This window comes from Lissotriton vulgaris, chromosome 7 (assembly GCF_964263255.1).
Source record: "Lissotriton vulgaris chromosome 7, aLisVul1.2, whole genome shotgun sequence".
NCBI lineage: Eukaryota > Metazoa > Chordata > Amphibia > Caudata > Salamandridae > Lissotriton > Lissotriton vulgaris.
The window spans coordinates 1329171558-1329195139 of NC_141695.1; the positions used below are offsets into that span (position 1 = coordinate 1329171558).

The 23582-nt window shown below is 48.5% G+C and overlaps 1 protein-coding gene across 1 annotated transcript in view; it reads left to right on the forward strand.

Annotated features, from left to right (window-relative positions):
- Positions 1 to 23582, forward strand: part of LOC147703614 (RING finger protein 112-like) — a 279448-nt gene that overhangs the window by 252688 nt on the left and 3178 nt on the right. The gene's annotated exons all lie outside the window — the stretch shown is intronic.

Below are 23582 nucleotides of genomic sequence, written 5' to 3' on the forward strand. Positions count from 1 at the left end.
AGGAGCCACCTATCTTGTGATACTTCGAAGACTCTTCCAGGACAACAATGTGCAATCATCCGGACCCAACACTAGGCGGCGATCTATGCACAGATATGAATGTCAGCAGCCCTACATGCCAAGAACAGATGCATACTGGTAAGTAGCATATTCCATCTGGGGTTTCAAAGCCACACAAAGTTTCTGAGGACACATCACTGGTTCCATTGGAACAAAAGACTCTGACAGAAAGAGCAAGTGAAACCAAGGCATTGTCTGCAAAGACTGCAACAATGTATGCAGGAAAAACATAAAGAAAATGCCAAGGGACAGGCTCAGGAACAATCCTTGCCACAGCCTCCACCAAACATAGGCACAAAAACACAGAGCCACAAGCTCAAGAGCCTCTGTTCATATTATACCGTGCCTCTGTGTGGCCGTGTCTTCCATCTGGTGATTCTCACATGGAAGGAGAGAGACCGCAATCTGTATTTTTGAACACCTCTGCTACTCATTGGATGAACGTGATAAAGATCTACCCATATCGAATCTTTGCCTCAGGCTCAATGTATTGGCTTCATCTTTAAATCTCTGTGAGCCTTTAGAGGCCCTTCAAAGAAAGGATGAGAGAATTTAACGATAGCCCCTACCACTCACCTACAAACAAACAAATAGGTGGTCCTGATGAAGGTGGAAGAAAAAGTAGAAATTCCACTGAAACGTGTGTTGACCTGGTTGTTTTGAAATCCCAACCCACAACACGGTTAGGATATTCTTTTAAGTGTTCTCTCCGTGATTATCATCTGTGTTTTTAATTGAGGTTGAGTAGGTCATGTATGAGAAGAGTGTGATAGCTTGTTATTGCGTATGAGGTTGGAATGGTTTTGTGTAGTTGGCTTTAGGGGGCATACTATATGTTTTAGCACAAATGTATTTTTTCAAATGTGTTTTGTCATGATAGAATAACATCTGAAGTATTACAATGGGGAAGAACTGTATATTGGTATGAATGAATCACTTGTGGTTTCACAAACATGTTTTTAGCTTTGTATAACCAGAAGATCACCAGTTCATTTGGCCTACTGTCCTGATACAATAGGGCTACCTAGGATAAGATGCAAGACCTGATGCAACATCTTCCAGATGAAAACAAAAACGAGGGGAAGACCTTGTAAATGAAAGGAGGCAGATATCCAATACAACAACCAAATGGGTATTAGACTGAGCACAGGCTGTTAGAAGGGGCATCAATATATCACTCATGCGCCATAGCCATGCGTGGCTACGCATAACTGGATTCAAACTCGAGGTGCAGCTGCATATTATTAATATCCCATTTGATGGGGGGAAACTTCTTTGGGCCCACTTCGGACACACAATTTGAAAAAATAAAAAAGGACACCTATACAGCCAAATCTATGGGTTCCTTACAGACAACATCTCAAAAGCAACAGCCCTTTTGGTGTTACCAGGGGCAAAAGGCAGCAGAAGCCTCTACCCCAAAAAACGATTCATGTCAGCGCCAACCACAGCAATATCACCAGCAAGGGTGTGGATTCTGTTGTGAAGGCTACAAAAACAGGGGCCAAGGTAAAGGTGCCCCCAACAAGGGCACCTCCACACCTCCAAGTAAATTACTAGTCCACACTTTCACCCCAGCACAAAACACCTGTCAGGGGAAGGCTACAACAAGTCACTACTTGTGGCCAAACGTCACTTCAGATCAACGGGTACTACATATAATAAGCAATTGCAATGCAATAGGTCTTGCATTGCTGAAAGTTTGAGCTATTGGCGTTGCATTATTGTTTGCAACAGCAATAGCTCAAACTTTCAGTAATGCAAGACCTATTGCATTGCAAAAGCTTGTTAAATTGGCGAGCAAAATCACTTTTGCACTTGTTAGTTGTGGTAAAGGGCATAGAGTTCTACGGCCAACAAAAACAAATTAAGCAAAAATAGGAGGGGTGAAGACAAAATGTGCAGGGGCACACCACCCTCAGGCTGACCGGTCTAACATTTACTAAGACATGTATAAGTCGATTTAACTTTCTATGTACCACTAGATGGAGACCCTCCATTTTCTATGCAACAATGTTAATCCCATATAGGGGAAGGGGGCTGCTTTGGAGCATATCCTTTTAGGTTGGGTACTATTATTGTAATTCCAACTGCATTTATATATAGCGCTTACTACCATTGACAAGGCATCAAAGTGCTTTTTCGGCCCTACAGCGAGCAAAAGTCGCCTATAGACACACCACCCAAAGACACAGACAACAATAACTCTTATTGCGAGCTGGAATACCATGAACTGTAGTCTATTACCTGTAAGCCTCATAAAAAGGATGAATTGTGCGGAGAGGATTCTGGGGGCCGATATGCTAATCAGCATTTTCTGGTATGCTGGTACAACATTCAACTTGAATTCCTACTGAGCAATTATAAGGACTCTGCAGGAGAGAGAGGGAGGTGGTTATTGCTCCCTCAGGGCAGGCGATGTTTTGGTACCTTGGGAAGGCTTGCTCTAGTCTCAGCCTGCGGAGCTGGTATAAAGGATCGGAAAGTAAGCGCCTTCATACTCCTCTCAAACTTGGGACATCAGCGCGCGCTCTGAAGTGAATGAAGGTATGTGACAAACTATTAAGGTGCAGCCCAGACTGTCAAAGGCTCGGTGTGAGCGGAATTCGGGTGTAGGACCCCTCTCCTTAATACAGTGAGGGTAGCATTCATATGGTTCATGGGAGGGGAAAGATCAGTTGGACGGACTAAAACAAATAAAAGCAGAGAACAGAAAGCAACAAAAAGCCAATGGAAGCAATGGGCAGAGTTGCTTTCCAGATCAGCTACCGACATGTCCCCAATAAACCTTTTGCCCCAGACAGCTGCGCTATAAATGAAAGAACTTGGCAAGCCAGTGGGATTGGAGCAGTGCGAAGTCCCAGTTTCTTCAATGACTAGTGATGAGCGCGCACCACAGAGGAGCGGGGGGAGCGCGGCAGCGAGGCGAACGCGCGCTGCTGCACGTGCTGGCCACCGTCAGGAATGGGCGGAGCAAAGGCAGGACATGCGCATGCCTTTGCCCAATTGCGTGCCTTATATCTGTAAAAAAGACACGTTCAAGCCAATGGCAGCGGGGGAAAGCATAATCACACGCACAAGCGTGTGGTCAGCTTTCAGAACCCCTTTCAAAAGGTCTCGCGCTGCACAACAGTGCTGCGCACTGCAACGCTAGGGAGGGAGATTGCCTAGAACTAACTCAACAGCCACCAACTTTCCTACCAAAACAGCAAATGTTAAATCTACAACATCTATATCTGCTAAAGGAAGATGTAAAGGAATTACTACTCAAAAGGGCCCTAGAACTAGTCCCACTCAAACATCATCATAACAGTTAAAGACTGCTCACTATGGCCTATTCTAGACCTACATACTTAATCCTAACAAAGGTTCAAGATATAATTACATCTACACACAATATTTACAAACAATCAAGTTTCAATAGAAAGGAAAAGAAAAAGAGAGGATTGGATTGAGAGCCAAGCCATATACAAAAAAAGTACAAATATATAACAATTTTATTCAATACATAAATATTAAAACATGTAGAACCATGATGCTCAGGACAATATGCTGGTACACGAAAAATAAATAATGCAATACAAAACCAGACAAGTGGCAGAGAGAAGGAATTATACAAGCAAGGAAAGTTCAGGACAAAACTGAAACCACACAAAGCAAGACAATGCGTCCTAATTTCGGCCACATATGTGCGTCGGCGGCATATCAACCTTTGCAAAGTCACTCAGTCATCATCAGGACAAACAAATATTTCGCTGAGAATCCAGAAGGTCAGTATAAAACACCTATCACTGAATGCGGTCCGACCCAAAATAAATTCACAAGTTTAAGGGATGTAGCAAAATAAGTTTTGATACAGGATACATTTAATTGTGGTTGCTGAACTATGGCGTATAATAAACCAAGTGGTTTAAAACAATTACCCATGTCTGCACATATTCAATATGTCAAGTGTAGCCAGGAAATAGATGAAACAGTATCCAGTGTGGTTCAATAGCACGCCAGGCATTTATTCCCGTATGCCGGGTACTACCATACCTAGAAGCGATACTTGATTTAATACCGATAACAGCTTACTCCAATCCCCAAAGGGTTTTCAAGCTCCAGAACCAACTGGGTCTTTTTTAACCACATCTTCAACTGTCAGTCAAATCTGTGATGTGCCTACTAGGGATGATTCATATACTCTTAGGTACAGTACTTGAAACAACATTCAAGACCAATAGCTAGTTAATAGCTTTTATTATTCTTTGGTCTGCGGCCATAGCCATACAGTTGTCTGCAAGAGTGACAAGCACTGATATTGAGAATTGTTTTGTTGCTTGTCCCTATTTTGTGTACATTACCTTTTTTTGAATAACATTTAATTTCTTTATAGGACTGTACCTGGTGCTAGACTAATTATCAAGTAACCTTAGTGCTAAATTGCCCCGCAGACCTTGGCTTCTTTTCTCAATTTTTTTCCCTTTTCGTCTGGTGTTATCTTGTAAATATTGTACATTTTGTATTATTCTAAAAACTATTGTACCCCCTCTCTTCCTGGAATGGTTGCATCATGTATGCTTGTGATATGTGTGATATGTTGAATGATTCCTAAAATTGACCCCCTGTTGAATATATTGTGTATGTTTGTCTCTTTGGAATATGCATTTGCTTAAAATATGAGTCTCCGTGTTGATAAAATCCCAAAGAATAATAAAAGCTATTAACTAGCTATTGGTCTTGAATGTTGTTTCAAGTACTGTACCTAAGAGTATATGAATTATTTGGTGATCAGTATTGGCAATTCTCTTTTGTTATCTACTTTCATGGCTCAGCCTTGCTGATTAGAGCCAACCCTTAGTTGTTTCTTGGTACTAGGGATGATAGCATCATGCACTGTGATAATGCCACATGCAGGACTACACATGAGGCCTCTCCAAGAGTACTTGGTGGGGGGGGGAGTGGGCATGGAAGATCTAGAGTTAGTTTCACCCAGGGTCTATAAGGCACTACAATAGTGGAACACTTCAAACATACTAAAGGTAAGAGCTTTTACACACCCAATCCTGCAGGTGACAATCTCAACCAATGCATCACTCATAGTGAAGGCCATTACGGTTCAGGGACACTGGAGCTCAAAAAAACAGAAAATGTATATCAACATGCTGGATCTTCTAGTTATATATATGGCTCTCAAAGCATTTCTAACAAACATTAAAGGGAATAATGTCCTTATACGAACAGACAATATGACTGCAATGTATTACATCCTGAAACAGAGAGGGACCCATTCTATACAACTGTCGCAACTAGCGCAAACCATATGCAAATTGACAAACTAATACAAAATCCTCATCCTGGCACAATACATACCAGGGCAGGAGAACTCCATTGGAGACCTGCTCAGCAGGACACAGCAACCAGTTAATGAGCTGGAAATACACATTCCATTACTGCAACAATACTTCCACTGGTGGGGAACCCTGCAATAGACCTGTTCGCCCCCACCGAAAACTCACAATGCCAAAGCTTTGCATCCAGATACCCACACCCACCATCCAGAGGGAACGTTCTATGGATTACATGGTCAGGATATTTGTTTATGCTTTTATTCTTCTCCCACTCATTCCATACATGGTGAGGAAACTCAGACCAACTTCAATGAACCTCATACTAATTTCTCGCACATGGGCTTGACATCCATGGTATACAACACTGCTAGAGCTATTCCTAGTGCCTCACAATGAGCTACCCAACTATCCAAAGCTTCTCACTCACAGCGGAGGCAGGGTGAGACATCTCAATACAAAGCAGCTCAATCTTGCGATCTGGCTCCATTGGTCATAGAGTTTGGTGACTTGAATATACCTCAAGAATGCATGACTTTTCTCAAGGAGGCCTGAAGACCCAGCACAAGGGCTTGCGGCGCAGCAAAATGGAAACGTTTTGCCCACTTCTGTGTGCCCTTAAACATCAGTCTTTCTTCACCAACAGAACAACTAGTATGTTACTTGTTATACTTACAAAAGGCACATTTACATATACTTCACTGAACTTACATTTAGCAGACATTGCATAATACCTACGAAACAGGAAGCACCCATCATTTTTCCATATTCCTGTCATAAAAACACTCTTGGAACAAATAAAATTAGTCTTTCCACCAAGTACAAATCCATTACCCACATGGAACCTAAACATTGTCCTGACACGACTTATGGGGCCACCATTTAAACCACTTCATAACTGTCAAATACAATTTTTAACATGGAAGGTGGCCTTCCTTGTAGCAATAACATCCCTACGAAGGGTTAGCAAAATACATGCGCTGACTGTGGAAAAACCATATGTTCGAGGCATATGAGCTGCAAAATTCACACTTTGTGCATAGATCGCATTCTGGTGTTGGGCTCGGATGCTTGCATCTTGTTGTCTTGGAAGAAGTCCTTTGTAGTCACGTGATAGGTGACTCCTCCCTTGGACGATAGTGCGCATGGGCATTGACTCCATCCTCAGATTGTTTTTTTCCGCCATCGGCTTCGGATGTAACCTCAGCGCTCCAGATCGGTACCGTATTATCCAAACCTTTTCGACGGGCACACCATCGCAAACTCAACGGTATTGTTTTTATTTGCGTGCTCTTCGGCGTGCTTCCCAAATACTCAATTTCAGTCCTCGACACCGGCCGCTGGGCCTATCGATGCCATTCGGGCCTACAGCTAATGGGAAGGACTCCATTCAAAAAATGCCCCCAGTGTGGAGCTAAATTCTCACACAGTGACCAACACAAAGTATATAACCTCTGTCTCTCGCCCAAGCATGAGAAGAACATTGCCAGGCCTGCGCCTCCTTTAGATCCAAAAAGACTAACCGTGATCGCCGGGCCCGATGACACGTTATGGCGCAAAGGCTGCTCTGGTGCCGGAGGAGATCTTCAGCGAGGATTCGGAGGATCTGGAAATCGTTTACAAAGCAGACTCCGACGACCACATTACTCCAGGTCAAGTGAGTACAACTGTCCCTGCCCCCTCCCCGCCCCACAAAAAGAAGGCACCGGTCAAGACTTCGCCTGCAGGCCCCAGTCGCGACCGAAGACAAAGGAGAAGCCTTCCAGCGGCTCGGGACCGAGCAAGCCACATGTCAGTGTCCCGCAGACACCGTCGGCACCGAAGCTGGAATTACTCCCGCAGTTCCCAAGAAAACCTTGGCACCGAACACCTCGGCACCGAAGGAACAAAAGAGCTCGGATCCAAAACCAAAACACTCGGAACCGAAAAAGATTTCCGGCTCCACATCGAAGCAGAAGGATTCAAAAACCCCTTTGAAGGCTCCAGATCAGATATCTAAACTCTGCTTGGACCCAAAAAAATTGGCTCCGAAAGCGACTAACGAAGAGGAAGAACTTTTTCAACCGGTTCACCTCAATCCAAAACAAAAAACTCTCCAAATCGACCCCAAACCAGGACATGTGGTCAACGTTCCATATAAGAAGAGGAAATTGGACACCCCACACATCCCTGAGGTGCCTGTAAAGAAAAGAGACTGTGCCACCTCTTCTCCTGTTCTTCCTACTAAGCCATTCTCTACTCCAAATTCTCCCATACTCGCCACCACCAGAGGATGATGATGATTTAGGGAACCGGTCCAGTTGGACAGAACCTAGTGTGCATACCAAGTAAAATACATCAAACCGGGCACAAAAAGTGAATGAGTCCAACTCTCAAACCTCCTGTGATGCTCCACCTCCACACAAAGAGTCTAAATTACTAGACGCTTCTGGTAAACGAGTTGCTGCTTAGGCAGCTAATCACTGGAGGATAGCTAATGCACAGGCATTACTTGCTAGGTACGATAGGGCTCATTACGACGAGCTTGAAACCCTAATGAAGCATTTACCTGACCAATATAAGGCCAAAGCCAATGATTTGATTCAGGAAGGCAAGTTAAGAACAAAAGCATCAATTAAATGTGCCCTTGATGCGGCAGACACCGCATCTAGATCCATCAACACTAGTGTGTTACTAAGGAGACCTGCCTGGCTGCGCATTTCTGGTTTCAAACAAGAAGTGCAAACTACTACCCTTAATCAGCCATTCTATCAAGAACAATTTTTTTGCCCAGCTGCGGATACAACTTTAGAAAAAATGAACAAGCATTTACAATGCAATGGTCTCGGCATTATTAAAGGTAGAGCTATTGGCATTGCTCGTGACATTTTTTTTTAAACATAAATAAATGGTATTGTCATTTACAATGGCAATAGGTGAGCATTAGAGAGTAGTAGAGAGTATTCACGGACACAGAGCCACACACACAGAAAGACACACACACACACACAGAGCCCCCCCCCACACACACACACACACATCCCCACACACACACACACACACACACAGCCCCACACACACACACACACAGAGCCCCACACACACAGAGAGAGAGCCCCTCACACACAGAGAGAGCCCGCACACACAGAGAGAGACCCCCCCCACACAGAGAGCCCCCCCCCCCCCACACACAGCGAGCCCCCCCACACACATTTACAATGCAACGGTCTCGCCTTTGCAAAAGTTAGAGCTATTGGCATTGTAAATGACATTTTTTTTTATTTATGTGTTGGTTTTGAAAACATATAAATGACATTGTCATTTATTTTGATGTGTGTGTGCTCACCCTGCTCACTTCTCACTAGTGGAGAAGTTACGGCATGAGCGTTGTAGGGGAAGGGGAATCCTTTAAGGAGAGTCATTTTCTCTCTAGATTTCCCTTCTCTTTTTGAAACTAAGGAGCAGCAACATTGTCTTGGTCATTGGCTTGGTGTCACCAGGGCTTTAAGTCGAAGCTTTTCCAATATTATATGCAACCCATAGTTGCTGCTTATTTATCTTATGTAACTAACGACTATTGACAAAGTCAATAGTCTTGACTTGTTGTAGATATGTTACTTTTATCATATATCTGGATGTAATGACTGAAACGGCAAAACATAGGCCGGGCGGCACACTACACTATTAAGCACAGACTTTAAGTTTACATGTTTTTAAGCCACGCCCTTAATTATATTGGCCACGCCCTTTTGAGAGACACCCAGTTTTTTTCATCCCACTTAAAGCCCAGCCTACATGATTTACTTCTTGCCCCACCCCCCAGAGAAAGCTGTTTCTCTGCTCTGATTACTTTGTCCAACCGTCACACGCTGCTGCACTCACGCCCGTACCTGTACACTCCTCCGGGTTCTTCTCCTCAGTGTGGCTGCTCGCCGGTACGATCTCTGTGTCTCGGGCGGAGCTGCCTTGAAGAGGGAGCGGCACAGAGACGCACGGAGAGGGAGATAAACAGTGAAGAGGGCCAGGGAGGAAGAAACAGAGACGAGGGGGCAGAGGAAGAAAGGACAGCGAGGAGTGGAGAGAATGGGAAAGGCAGAGAAAGTAGGCATTTATGGGTCATTAAATTCAAAGCGGAGACTGGAGGAAACTCAGACAACACTGGATTTAAAGAAAGAGAGGGATGTAAGGTGGAGTGTAAAGAGAGAAAGAGGTAGAGGGTGCACAGGGGACAGTTTGGAGAGGCGCAGGGCAGGGGGAGACCGAGAAAACAAGAGGCAGTAAACAGGCAGTGAGAGAGGAAAACGAGGGGCGCCTGCGGGGGGGGGGGGGCACAGAGAGTAGAGGTGGAGAGGGCAGTGAAGAGGATAAGAGTGAGGCATTAGGAGGGAGAGGCACGTTACGGAGGGTGGAAGGCAGGGAGACGGGGAGCAGAGAAACGAGGGCGAGGCACAGAAAAGAGAAGAGGGCAAAACAGGGAGAGGGAGAAAGGGGCAAAGTGAGACGGCAACATTGGGAGGGCAATGGAATGAATGAGAGAAGGGAAGAACGGCAAGGGTGAGAGGAAAGTACCAGCGAGAAAAACTGACTGGTGGAAGAAATGTGGCGGGGGTCGAATGATTGAAAAATAGAGAAAAGAGGAGAAGAGAGAAGCAAATAGAAAAGAGGGCAAGAGAGAAGCAAGGAGAAGAGAGGGCAATGAAAGAGCAGATACTTGGAGACCCGAAAAGAAAGGCAGAGAGAAAGCTACTAGAGTCAACGATATCAGACCGTGACGTGCAAAGTGCATGCAGTGCCATAATTAAAGGCATGTCATGTCTTGAAAAGTTAGGTCATGTTCTTTGCGATTTCATCAAGATGTCTCTGCGAGGCGAGCACCTGCTGCTGGCATCAGGAGCGACCTGCAGGCCAGAAAAAGTTTTCACCCCAGCAGGGCCAACGCAGCCTTTCATCCCCTCAAACCGGGAAGGATTAAAATGGGAGGTAGTAATATTCATTTAAAAATCAATGACACATGTGGAAGCGGCGTTGTTAAGCGGGGTGTGGGAGCGTAGAGGGCAGGACCCATGCAAGCTCCAACCCATGATATAATTACAGTATGTCTACCAAACTATATGTACATGAAAACTGTGTATAAACTAAAATTATGAATGCACTGATATTACTCTTTTGCCTTCTACTCACTTCAAGAAGCTTGCTAAAAGTTGTCCTGCCAATCAAGTTGAATACAAACTAGGTGACTATAAATGACTGCAACTTCTTAAATTATGGCATAATTTTTTCCACACCTCACGCCACGTATATAAATCGAGAACTTGTCAACACCTCAGTCTTGACCTGCCTGCAAGAAGGTTCAAGGATCATATTTTGTCATCTAAAAATACAAAAGTAGTCATAAATGAAAGCACAAGATGTCCCGTCGCAACAAGATGAGCCTTGGCTGCAGCAAGATAGGCCACTCAGAAGCCAGCGACTATCGGAGCTCCCAATCGAAAGCATATCTTACGTGGCCCTTTAGCAGCCCCTCCCCCTGTGCCACAGTTCAATGACCCCACAACGGTGGCCCAGAGATATCAAAACACGACGCCCTGCAGCTGCCTCAGGTGAAACACTGGTTGCTGCTGCTGCTAAACAAACGCTGGCGGGCCTCCAGCAGATTCAGCAGGGGAATGTGGTTATCAAGTCTATTTAATCTAATCACCAATCGTGAATTCACCATCATCCCCCAAAACACAAAATGTGAATGAGTGCAAGCCCCCCCCCCCCCTCCAACAACAAAAAACAAGCGACGGAGAGCAGCCGAGACACAACTACTGCTGCACGAGACCGCATTAATCTGCCCTCAATCGCCCCGCCTTTCAAACGAGTGCCTAACACAAAGGCATGAGCACAGAATTTTGTAGCGACTACAGCGCAAAATAGCCCCTGAGCGTGTCATCAGCAGAATTTCTTGCTGCACAAGACCAGATGCAGCAAGGTCTGTTTAAAGTGCGCGTATTGAAAAACTGACGTAGTTTGTATTTTAGCCAGACCTGCTTGGAATGTGTGTACTTCCATAAAAACTAAGGTTGCTTATTACAACATATGGAAATGCTGTATGACTTTAGTGCATACTAGACATTTACTATCCCAACATGATTAGCGCACCTCAATAACTGGAATTGGTGGGGAAAGCACGTGTCAAACTTGTCTCACTAGGGGTCAACGCAACTGCTTAGCCGATCCCTCTAACAATGATCCTTTGGAAGCGGGACGTGTCTTATACAGACCCCTTACACCCTGGTATATAGACAGCTTTGATCGAACACAGTACCTTAACACCCCACCCCCTGCAAAACAGATCAACCCGTTAGACAAATGAAATGGGAATAAGGTAATATACATCTTTTTATTTGCCATTGTAGCTCCTCTCGTCTCCATTTCATGTGCCGCTCCCGTTAGAGCTGTTCGCCGTTGTGGGCTCTATAGAGCTCTTTAACCCTAATACACCCCTGTGGTATTCCCGTGCCCCTTTCACACAGACAACTTGGTTCCAAGGCGCCAGGACCAACAACAACCTCCGGCCGACCTTCACCATTATTCTTGAGCGGCCGGCAAGCAGCACCGGCCACGCCCACCAATCACAGAGCGAGTAACAAACCGGAAACACGCGGTCTCCAGCTGCAGCCAATCATGACAAGGTTAGAAAGAAATCTTGCGCCGCGTGAGCCAACCATAATGGAAAACGCTAGACCGTATTCTGAAAGGTCACGCTAAATGAAAGAATCGTCAGCAGCACAGCTGGTATGAAAACTTTTTAAACAACGCTTCCTCAATTGCACATACATAACTGCATATGAACGCACCAGTAATGCACACGAAGTGGCATTCAGCATAGGACCCCGTCGTCCATCACATATCTTATCAAACAGCCCACCTGACGAAACGACGAAAACAAGAAAAGCGAGGCAGCCCCTCATCACGCTGCCTGGGCGGGCCAGTCGGCCCTCTGATTGGGTAAGAGGATCACCAATCAGAGAGCCGACTGGTGCGTGCAGGCAGCGTGATGAGGGGCTGCTTCTCTCCCGATTACATCAGGGATAGAAAGAACAGCAGAAACACACCCCTCCATCTGAAAAAGACGGGGCTTGAATGGAGTGACGCCCCTCTCCTCCAATGGCTGGCCAGCATTTACTAGGCCAGCCAATGGAGAAGAGGGGCGGGTTCCAAGCCCCCTCTAAGAAACATTAAATCTTCGGGCTCCGCCCACACTGCTTACAGCAGTGCGACGGAGTCCTCGACCTAAAAAGGACACGGAGACTGCTAAATCCTTAGGAGCATTACAGTCTCCATCCACACGAGGCTACTTTCGGCGCTGCTTTTATAGAGGCGCATCCAAAACAGTCAATGCAGACACTGCTCCTTCCTCCTATAAAAACCCCATACAAACATCCTCTAACAAGGGATATTTTAGAGGTGGGTACATTGGAAATAACAACAAAGGAAGAGGCCGAGGTAACAACAACACTCGCGCCTTTCCCACTAATAAACAGTGACTTCCCTCCCCTCCCTCCAGACCATTCCACCCCGGTCGGAAGGAAACTCTCACAGTTCCTACCTGTTTGGAATTCTGTCACTACAGACAGGTTTGTAAGACAAATTATCCAGTATGGTTACTGCCTGGAACTTACTGCAACACCGCCAACATACTTCCCAAACAACGTCCAATGTCCATGGAACATCTAAAACTACTCAAACAGGAATTTCTCTCACTGCTGCAAAAGCATGCAATAAAACAGTCCCTATACAACATCAAGGAACAGGAGTTTACTCCCTGTATTTCCTAATCCCCAAAAAGGACGGTACTCTAAGACCAATACTGGACCTCAGACCTCTCAATCTCTACATTCAGTCAGATCATTTTCACATGATCACTCTTCAACAGGTCCTTCCATTGCTTCATCAAGGCGACTTCCTTGGCACACCAGATCTCAAGGACGCCTACTTCCATATTCCCATACACCCTGCTCACAGGAAATACCCAAGGTTCACAGTGGACTGCCAACACTGTCAGTTCAAGGTTCTCCCATTCAGAGTCACCACAGCACCCAGAGTATTCACAAAGTGCCTTGTGGTAGCAGCAGCGCACTAGCGAAGGCAACAAATCCATGTGTTTCCATACCTCGACGACTGGCTGATAAAAGCCAAGTCCTACAAACAGTGTGTTCACCACATTAAGTCACACCTTCAGCCCTCCGACCTACATCAATTTCTAGGAGCCACAATAGACACTTCCAAAGCTCTAGCATGCCCCAATCCAGCCAGGATAGCCAGCATGCAAACCCTCATCACCAAATTTCAGCCCCAACACTCTGTTCCAGCATGGGTGTCTATGCAACTCCTAGGGATGATGGCCTCTTGCATTTTCATTGTACCTCACGCAAGACTTCAAATGCGCCCTTTACAGGAGTTCTTGGATCGTCAGTTTAACCAGGCTCAAGGTCAACTTACAGCTCTGGTGTTGGTGGACAGCCGCACACATCGCTCTCTGCAGTGGTGGAACACACAAAACCTTTCCAGAGGGCAGCGGTTCCTAGAGCCAGTTCCACAAATAGTGCTAAGAGCAGATGCATCACTCACCGGCTAGGGAGCTCATCTCATAAACCACATAATTCAGGGCAGATGGACCACTCAACAAACAGTGCTCCACATCAATCACCTAGAATTACTGGCTATATTTCTAGCGTTAAAGTCATTCCAAGCACAAGACTGTCCTAGTCCACACTGACAATATGACAGCTATGTATTACATACAAAAACAAGGAGGAACACATTCTTTGCAGCTCTCTCATCTGGCGCAAAGCATATGGAAATGGACCATTCCACAAAACATATATCTTCTAGCAGAACATCTTCCAGGAGTGAACAATCAGATTGCAGACCAGTTAAGTTATCTGACTCAACAGATACACAAATGGGAACTTCATCCGCAAGTTCTTCAGCCCTTTTTCCAAATGTGGGGCCAACCTGACAAAGATCTGTCTGCCACACACAAATGCAAAATGCCCAACCTTCAACGCCAGGTTCCCACACCCGTTGTCCAAGGGCATTGCGATATGGATGATCTGAAAGAAACACGTTAGTATTAGATTCCTTACCTTAGAATATCCCCAGGCGTCAGTCTGGATCCGGAAACTTTTGCGTAGAGTACCCCTGTGCGTCGGTAGGCGTCGTCTGCAGGTGTCCCCTGCGGCTCCGCGTCCGTCGTTGGCGTCGTGCGCCGTGATGACGTCGCTGGAGTATATAGACGCCGCCTCCGCGCGCTGACGTCAGATCTTCTTTTTTCCGCGCCAGTTAGCGCAGATCCGAAGAGCAGTACTCCGGTCTTTTGACCAAGTTTTTTGATCTCTGAATCTTCTACGGTGCCGGTAGGATGCACGGTTTTAAGAACTGTGACGACTGTGACCGGACGATGTCGGTCACGGATCATCACCGACTCTGCCTCCGGTGCCTGGGCCCCGACCACGACGTGGACGCCTGCGTCGATTGCCGGGCCTTGACGAATAAAGCTAGGCGGGAGCGGTCCCGCAAGCTGCTCGAGCTCCGGGTGTCAGCCCCGCGTCGAGAGCGGTCCCGGTCCGGCCGGAGGTCAAGGGAGTGATCGAGGGAGCGGTCGCGGAGCCGTCACGGGCGCTCCGGGAGTCGTCACCATTCTTCTGGTTCCTCAGGTAGGAAGCACAAAAAGTCGGGGCGTCGTCATCGTACCCCCGACTCCCCCCGACTCCCCCCGACGCTCGCACGAGGCGGCCGGGGGTTCGGGTGGCCCCACCCCCGCGGCTCCGCGTGAGTCGCCGACGCGGCCTGATCCATACCCTGCGGTCCCTGGGCAAGGCACGTCACCCGAAGAGATAGAGGCGTTCCTCGTGGCCATGAGAGCTCTTTCTCCTCCGGCGGGTTCCGCGGCGCCTTCGGGCCCTGTGAACCTGTCCGGGCGCCCTAGCGGCTCGGGTGACCCTGCCTCAACGCCGTCGGGTGCTTCGGCCCGGCACCGCCGACGGCTCTGATCACGGCCCCGCAGGGACCCTCGGGGTCGACGCCGGCTGGTCAACCGGCCTCTCCGGCGCCGATTCCATCGGAGCAACCCCTGGCGCCGCCGGTTCCCCGGCACCGGCTCCGGGCGGCGCCGTCCCCATTCTCTCTCCGAATCCGGACGCAGAGTCGGACCGGCGTCGATCGACGCCGGGCTCGACGCCGATGGGGCCTGTGAACCCCGAGGAGCCGGTCTACATTGTTGACTCCGAGTATGGTGAGGATGTAGAATACGGAGAGGGGTGGGAGGGGTCTGAGGACCCTCTGACACGCGAGTGTCAGTACGACATGGACTGGACAGGTGACTTGGGTGACGCCAGTGGTCTGGATGACTCCCCCAACCCTGGCTTTGTCTCGCCTCCTACCGTGGCTACGGAGGAGGGGCTGCCTATTCAGTGGTGTTGATGAGGGCTGCCAAGGCCTTACACCTTGAGCTCCCCGTCGCGGCCGTGAGGACTAACATCCTCACTGAGGTCCTCAAACCGCAGTCATGCCCACAGGAGCCACTGCTGCCGTTTAACGAGGCCTTAACGGACGTTCTTTTGGGCACGTGGTCCAGCCCGCTTCAGGTTCGCCTGTTGATAGGAACGTGGCCAGACGCCACCGTCCGTGTGCGGACGACCCCAAGTTTCTGTCCACCCACCCCACCCCTGAGAGTCTGGTGATCCAGGCCTCCACCTCCCAGACCGCATTCCCGTCGGCCCCGCCCGACAGGGAATCAAAGAGGTACGACCAGTATGGCAAAAAGGTCTTCTCGTCCCTGAGTCTGGGACTGCGGTCTTGCAACACCGCGTGCCTCTTGGGCCGTTACTCCCACTCTCTGTGGGATACGGTCGCGGACCTGCTGCCTGAATGCCCCTCGGAGGTACGGGCTAAGCTCGGCAAGGCTATGATTGAAGGCTGAGACGCAGTAAGATATTCCATCAGGTGTGGTCTTGATACGACCGACTCGCTGGGCAGAGCGATGTCCACGATGGTGGCGATTCGTCGCCACGCCTGGCTGAGATCCGCCAACTTCTCGGCTGATGTCCAGAATGCATTGATGGACATGCCGTTTGATGGCAGTCGCCTGTTTGGCGACAAAGCGGACCACGCGCTGGAGCGCTTCAAGGACTCCAGGGTCACGGCCAAGTCCTTAGGTCTCTCGACCCAGCGCCAGCAAACGGGTTCGTTTCGCTCCTTTCGTGGCCAAGGAAGGGGCGGTCCCACACGTGCTGCCAGCCACGCGCCGCAACAGACTTATCAACGCGTTGGCCGCCGTGGAAACCGCTGTGGTGGCGATCGGGGACAGCGGCGAGGTCAGGCCACACCTCCCCCCGCAGCATCTGCCACTAAATCCTCCTAGTCCGAGCTTTCAGGCCCATGTGACACCGGTGAGAGGCAGGGTTCGCCATCACCTCTCCCACTGGCGCACAATAACATCGGACAGGTGGGTGCTGCAGCTCGTCCGAAGGGGCTACTCCCTCCCCTTCGAGACAACTCCTCCAGCCATGCCACCGCAGAACCACCGTGTGTCGGGGGACCACTTGGCACTTCTGAGGGAGGAAGTTACGGCCCTCTTGGCCAAGGGGGCCATCAAGCGCGTTCCTGGGCCAGAAGTAGGACGTGGTTGCTATTCCCACTACTTTCTGGTACCCAAGAAGGACAAAGGGGGCCTACGTCCTATCTTGGATCTAAGGAACGTCAACGGCTTCCTCCGGAAGGAGAAGTTCAAGATGTTGACTTTAGCTCAGGTCTTGGCTGCTCTCGACCCGCAAGACTGGATGGTAGCGTTGGACTTGCAGGATGCGTATTTTCACATCCCCGTCCTGCCGGCCCACCGGCGTTACCTACGGTTCACGGTAGGCCTGGAGCATTTTCAGTGTATCGTGCTGCCCTTCGGCCTTACAAGCGCCCCACGGGTGTTCACCAAGGTGATGGCGGTGGTCGCAGCTCATCTGCGCAGATTGGGGGTCTCAGTCTTCCCCTATCTAGACGACTGGTTGTTGAAGGCAGGCTCGCCCCAGACAGTCGTCCACCACCTTCAGATGACGGCAGACCTCCTGCATGCGTTGGGGTTCTCCATCAACGTGCCGAAATCACACCTGTGTCCCTCTCAGAAGCTCCTTTTCATCGGAGCGGTTCTCGACTCGGTGCAGTTTCGGGTCTATCCTCCGGAACGGCGGGTCCAGGATATTCAGGCTTTGATTCCCATCTTTCAGCCGTTATCCCGGGTTTCAGTCAGGTTGACGCTGCGGCTGCTGGGGCTGATGGCTTCCTGCATCCTTCTGGTGCATCACGCCCGGTGGCGGATGCGGGCTCTGCAGTGGGACCTGAAGTTTCAGTGGGCCCAGCATCAGGGCAATCTGTCCGACCATGTCTTGATCTCGGAGGGCACTGCAAGACAACTGCAGTGGTGGCTTACGGACCGCGATTGGGTCAGAGGCAGATCCCTCTCCCTTCCCCAACCGGAGCACGTTGTTGTGACGGACGCGTCCCTCCAGGGCTGGGGAGGCCACCTGGGAGAGGCGGAGATCAGAGGCATCTGGTCTCCGGCGGAGTCCCGGCTCCATATAAACTTGTTGGAGCTCAGGGCGATTCGTTTGGCACTGAAAGCATTCCTCCCCTTTGTCAACGGGAGTGTAGTGCAGGTGTTCACGGACAACACCACCGCCACGTGGTACTGCAGCAAACAGGGCAGGGTGGGGTCGTGGACCCTCTGCCAGGAGGCTCTGCGCCTCTGGCAATGGCTGGAACGTCAGGGCGTGACTCTGACGGTTCAACACCTGGCAGGTTCTCTGAACGCCAGGGCGGACGAACTCAGCCGTCGGTGCTCGATGGATCACGAATGGCGTCTGAACTCGGACGTGGCGCAAGGCCTCTTTCGGCAATGGGGAGAGCCCTGGTTAGATCTATTCGCCACAGAAGAGAACGCGCAATGTCATCAGTTCTGCGCGTTGGAGTTTCCAAGACGGCACTCGCACGGCGACGCCTTTCGGCGCGAGTGGAGTTGCGGTCTGTTATACGCCTTTCCGCCTATACCACTTCTGCCCAGAGTGCTGAAGAAGATCAGGCGCGACCGGGCCCAAGTCATCCTTGTGGCTCCGGACTGGGCTCGAAGGTACTGGTATCCCGAGCTACTCAGCATGTCAGTCGGTCCCCCGATCCGCCTGCCCCTTCAGGAGGACCTTCTGTCGCAGCAGCAGGGGACGGTCCTCCACCCGAACCTGTCCAGCCTCCACCTCCATGCGTGGAGATTGAGCGGCGGCAGTTGAGGCCATTTGACTTGCCTCCTGAAGTCTGTGATGTGATTCTGGCAGCCAGGCGTTCCTCCACGAAATCGGTATACGCCTGTCGGTGGAACAAGTTTGTGGCATGGTGCACAGCAAAGGCTGTGGATCCTCTTTCTGCCCCTCTTTCTGAGGTTCTTCTTTTCCTTCTTTCTATTGCCCAGCAGGGCTCTGCTCTGGGCACTATCAAGGGCTACCTTTCTGGCCTTTCTGAGGCTGCCTGATCAACCTTCTTTGTTCAAGTCCCCCATTGTAACAAGATTCTTGAAGGGCATCACACACATGTATCCACCTGTTCCGTTTGTGATGCCTCAGTGGGACTTGAACCTGGTTCTAACATTCTTGATGTGTGCTCCCTTTGAGCCCCTTCATTCCTGTCCTCTCCGTCTCCTCACTTTAAAGACGGCCTTCCTGGTTGCCATCACCTCTGCCAGGAGGGTGAGTGAGCTCCAGGCCCTTTCTGTCAAACCTCCTTTCATGTCCATTCATCCAGACAAGGTGGTTCTGAGAACTAGACCTTCTTTCCTGCCCAAAGTTGTCTCTGCTTTTCACATCGGGCAGTCCATCACCCTCCCTTCCTTCTTCCCGCCTCCGCATCCTTCAAAGGATGAAGAACGGCTCCATCGTCTGGACCCAAAACGTGCGCTTTCATTTCATATGGATCGCACACGCCAGTTCCGGGTGGATGACCAACTGTTTGTTGGCTACGTGGGTGCGAAGAAGGGACGGGCGGTACATAAACGGACCATCTCTCGGTGGGTCGTTCTGTACATCAAGGCGTGCTACTCTTTGGCTCGGAAGGAGCCTCCTGTTGGGCTGAGGGCCCATTCCACTCGGGCCACGGCGGCTACTACTGCCCTGGGGCGGGGAGTCCCCTTGCAGGACATATGCCAGGCGGCTACGTGGGCCTCGCTGCACACCTTTGCGAGGCACTACTGCCTGGACGGTCAAGTCCGGAGGGATGGCTTCTTTGGCCGTTCTGTCCTCCAGGACTTTCTGGTGTAGGATTGTATTGGTTCGCAGACCCTCCACCGGGGTTGGTATTGCTGGGGTATCTATTCTAAGGTAAGGAATCTAATACTAACGTGTTTCATTCAGATGAACAAGTTACTTACCTTCGGTAACGATATATCTGTAAGAAACATTAGTTAGTATTAGATTCCTTACCGATCCACCCATCCTCCCCGTTCTGCGAACTGATACCTAGGGTTAAGGACATCCCTTTCAGGGCCCTAGTTTCAAATGGCACCAGTGTGGGTTCTCACATGGCTCTGCGTGTTCTGGCGCGGAAAAGCTGTGTGCAAAGAACTGACGTCAGCGCGCGGAGGCGGCGTCTATATACTCCAGCGACGTCATCACGGCGCACGACGCCAACGACGGACGCGGAGCCGCAGGGGACGCCTGCAGACGACGCCTACCGACGCGCAGGGGTACTGCTACGCAAAAGTTTCCGGATCCAGACTGACACCTGGGGATATTCTAAGGTAAGGAATCTAATACTAACTAATGTTTCTTACAGATATATCGTTACCGAAGGTAAGTAACTTGTTCAACTGGTCAGGCAGATTTGCTCACACTTTTCCGCCACTCCCGCTCATTCCGCTAGTAGTACGCAAGTTCAAACAACAGTATCTCAAGAGGATCCTAGTTGTCATCACATGGGCATGGCAACCATGGTTCACAATACTACTCGAACACTCAGTAGTTCCGCACCAAAAATTACGTCCTCCCCAAAGCTGTTCACACAGAACCATGGAGAGATAAGGCACCCAGATCCAGCACAACTGAATCTAGCAATCTGGCTCCTGAAATCGTAGAGTTCAGTTACCTCAACCTCCCACCCGACTCTATGAACATTATTAAAGAAGCCAGACGCCCCACTACTAGAGCCTGCTATGCAGCTAAATGGAAAAGATTTGTCATTTGCTGCAATAACAACAAAATTGACCCTTAGATGCTTCAATTCAAAACATTGTTTGATGTTTGCTACATCTACAAAGATGCAATCTAGCATTCTCATCTATAGGATTACATCTGGCTGTCCTTGCCGCCTACCTACAAAACAGACCAATTTTTTCATTGTTTAGAGTACCCGCTATCAAAGCCTTTGTGGAAGGCCTTAAAAGAATAATTACACCCAGACTACCACCCTCTCCGGTGTGTAACCCAAACATTTTCACACTAGACTCATGGGTCCCCCATTTGATCCTTTACACAAATGCGAATTACAATTCTTTACATGGAAAGTAGCTTTCCTTATCGCAATCACCTCTCTCAGGAGAGTAAGTGAGATCCAGGCTTTAACACTACAAGAACCATTCTTACAATTACATCGTAACAAGGTGGTTCTTAGGACAAATCCAAAATTCCTTTCCAAAGTAATCTCTGCTTTCCACCTTAATCAATCAGTAGAGTTACCAGTATTTTTCCAAAACTCTGATTCTGTAGCAGAAAGAGCTCTTCACACGCTTGACGTCAAAGGAGCTTTACTTTATTACATAGACCGGACTAAAGCCTTTAGGAACACAAAACAACAGTTTGTAGCTTTCGCTCCACCTCATTAAGGCAATCCTGTTTCCAAAGCTGGAATTGCAAGGTGGATAGTAAAATGTATTCAAATATGCTTATCAGAAAGCAAAATATATGTTAACAATTCCCCCTAGAGCGCATTCAACACGCGAACTAGGGGGTTCCATGGCATTCTTAGGGAACATTCCCCTAGTACACATTTGTAAGGCAGCAACATGGTCTACTACACACACCTTCACCAAACACTATTGTGTAGATGTGCAGGCAAAGCAACAAGCTTGTGTAGGCCAGGCAGTTCTTAAGACACTTTTTAAACCACTGCAACCGATACAGGCGACCACCTCTAGGGGAGATACTGCTGCACAGTCTATGCACAAAGTGTGAATTCTGCAGCTCATATGCCTCGAACGGAAAATGCTACTTACTTGTATGCATCTGTTCTTGGCATGTAGAGCTGCAGAGATTCACACGCCCACCCACCTCCGGAACCTGTATCTGTTCCAGTGTTATCTTACTTAGATATATATTCATGGGCATCTTTCTGTTTCTTACAAACTCCATTATTTCCCTTCATGGCGAAAAACAATTCGAGGATGGAGTCAATGCCCATGCACACTATTGCCCAAGGGAGGAGTCACCTATCTTGTGACTACAAAAGACTTCTTCCAAGACAACAAGGAGCAAGCATCCGAGCCCAACACCAGAAGGCGAACTATGCACAAAGTGTGACTCTCTGCAGTTCTACATGCCAAGAACAGATGCATACTGGTAAGTAGCATGTTCCTTTCAAGTGTTCCCAGACAAAGTGTGTTTATTCAAAAACCCAAAGTTCCTGGTTTTCTTTCCAAAACCAGAGACAGTCACAGAACGTGCTTACACTGGATGTTAAACAGGTACTTCTGAACTACTTGGAACGTACCAACACTTCAGGCAAACACAACAACTATTTGTTTAATTTTCAAATCCACATAAAGGAAAAGCTATTTCAAAAACAGGAATGGCTAGATGGATTGTCAAATTTATCCAAATCTGTTCCGCTAAAGCAAAATGAACATTGACAACTATGCCAAGGGCTCAATCCACAAGGAAGAAAGCAACCATGACCTTTTTGGGGCAATATCCCTCTTAGTGACATTTGCAAAGCAGGAACATGGATGAACACACATGCATTTACAAAACATAATTGTGTGGATGTTCAAGCAAGACAACAAGCTATAGTTGAACAAACAGTCCTTCAGACATTATTTCAAGCAGACGCACTATCTCGTGGCTGAAGCCCTTGCTAGAGGGACACTGCTTTACAATCTATGCATAGCATGTGTATCTGCAGCCAACACGTGCTACAAATGTAGTATGTTACATACCTTTTTAAGCATCTATTCGTAGCATGTAGTACTGCAGATTCACATGCTCCCTCCCACCTCCCTGAAAGGTATTCGAGGGTGAAAAGAATGCACACAAAGACAATATGTTGAATAACAAATGCTACCCTAGCAGACTCTATCCTCACTCTGTATATGACAAAGGGAAAAAAATCTAACAAAGGAGCCTTTGACCATGTGCAGTCAAGAGGGAGGAGAAATGATGTGCGACACTGATCATAAAACCTCCTTGAGGAAAAACAACTTTGTGCCCAACACTAGATGGCAGGAGTATGCATAGCATGTGAATCTGCATCACTACTGACTATGAATAGATGCAGACAGGGCGGGAAGAGGCTGAGCGCAGGGCGCTTGATAGGGAAGAAGCCAGAGTCCCTCATAGATGCCCTATATCCAGGGATTGGGATGCCATCCTGAAGGTAGCGCAAGAACAAAGTTTCTAGAAGATGCACCGATGCAGCACTCAACCCCCCCAGCCCCCCCCCCCACCCCCACCCCCCCACTCCCAGGTGGGATTCTCTCCCTTGGTGCTACCTCCTTAAACTGGTGAGGTTCCAACACTAACAGAAAGCACCCCAGTCATAATACCCCTTGATGCCCAATCAGTTGCTTATCACAAGTAGAAAACGGTTCAGTATGAACCTAGCCCGTTCCCTCTCCCATCTCCACTCCCCATTCTACCTTCTACCAATTGAATGCCAAGATCATATTAGTAATCTATAGGTTGTTGTAGGTTCACTTGGCACAAAAATTCTCAACAACCCAGATGCCACACTTTTGGGCTAACATCGGATAATATTGTCCCTATTGTATCACTAATTCAGTAATGTTAACTAAAATGAAGAAAATACCAATAAGATTTTTGGGAAACTAAATCAATTTGATGTAATTGGTGAAGGTCTCTTGAGATAGGTTGAACGAGCTCCGTTTTACGCTGTTTATAGGAGTGGGATGGTATGCCTGAGTTC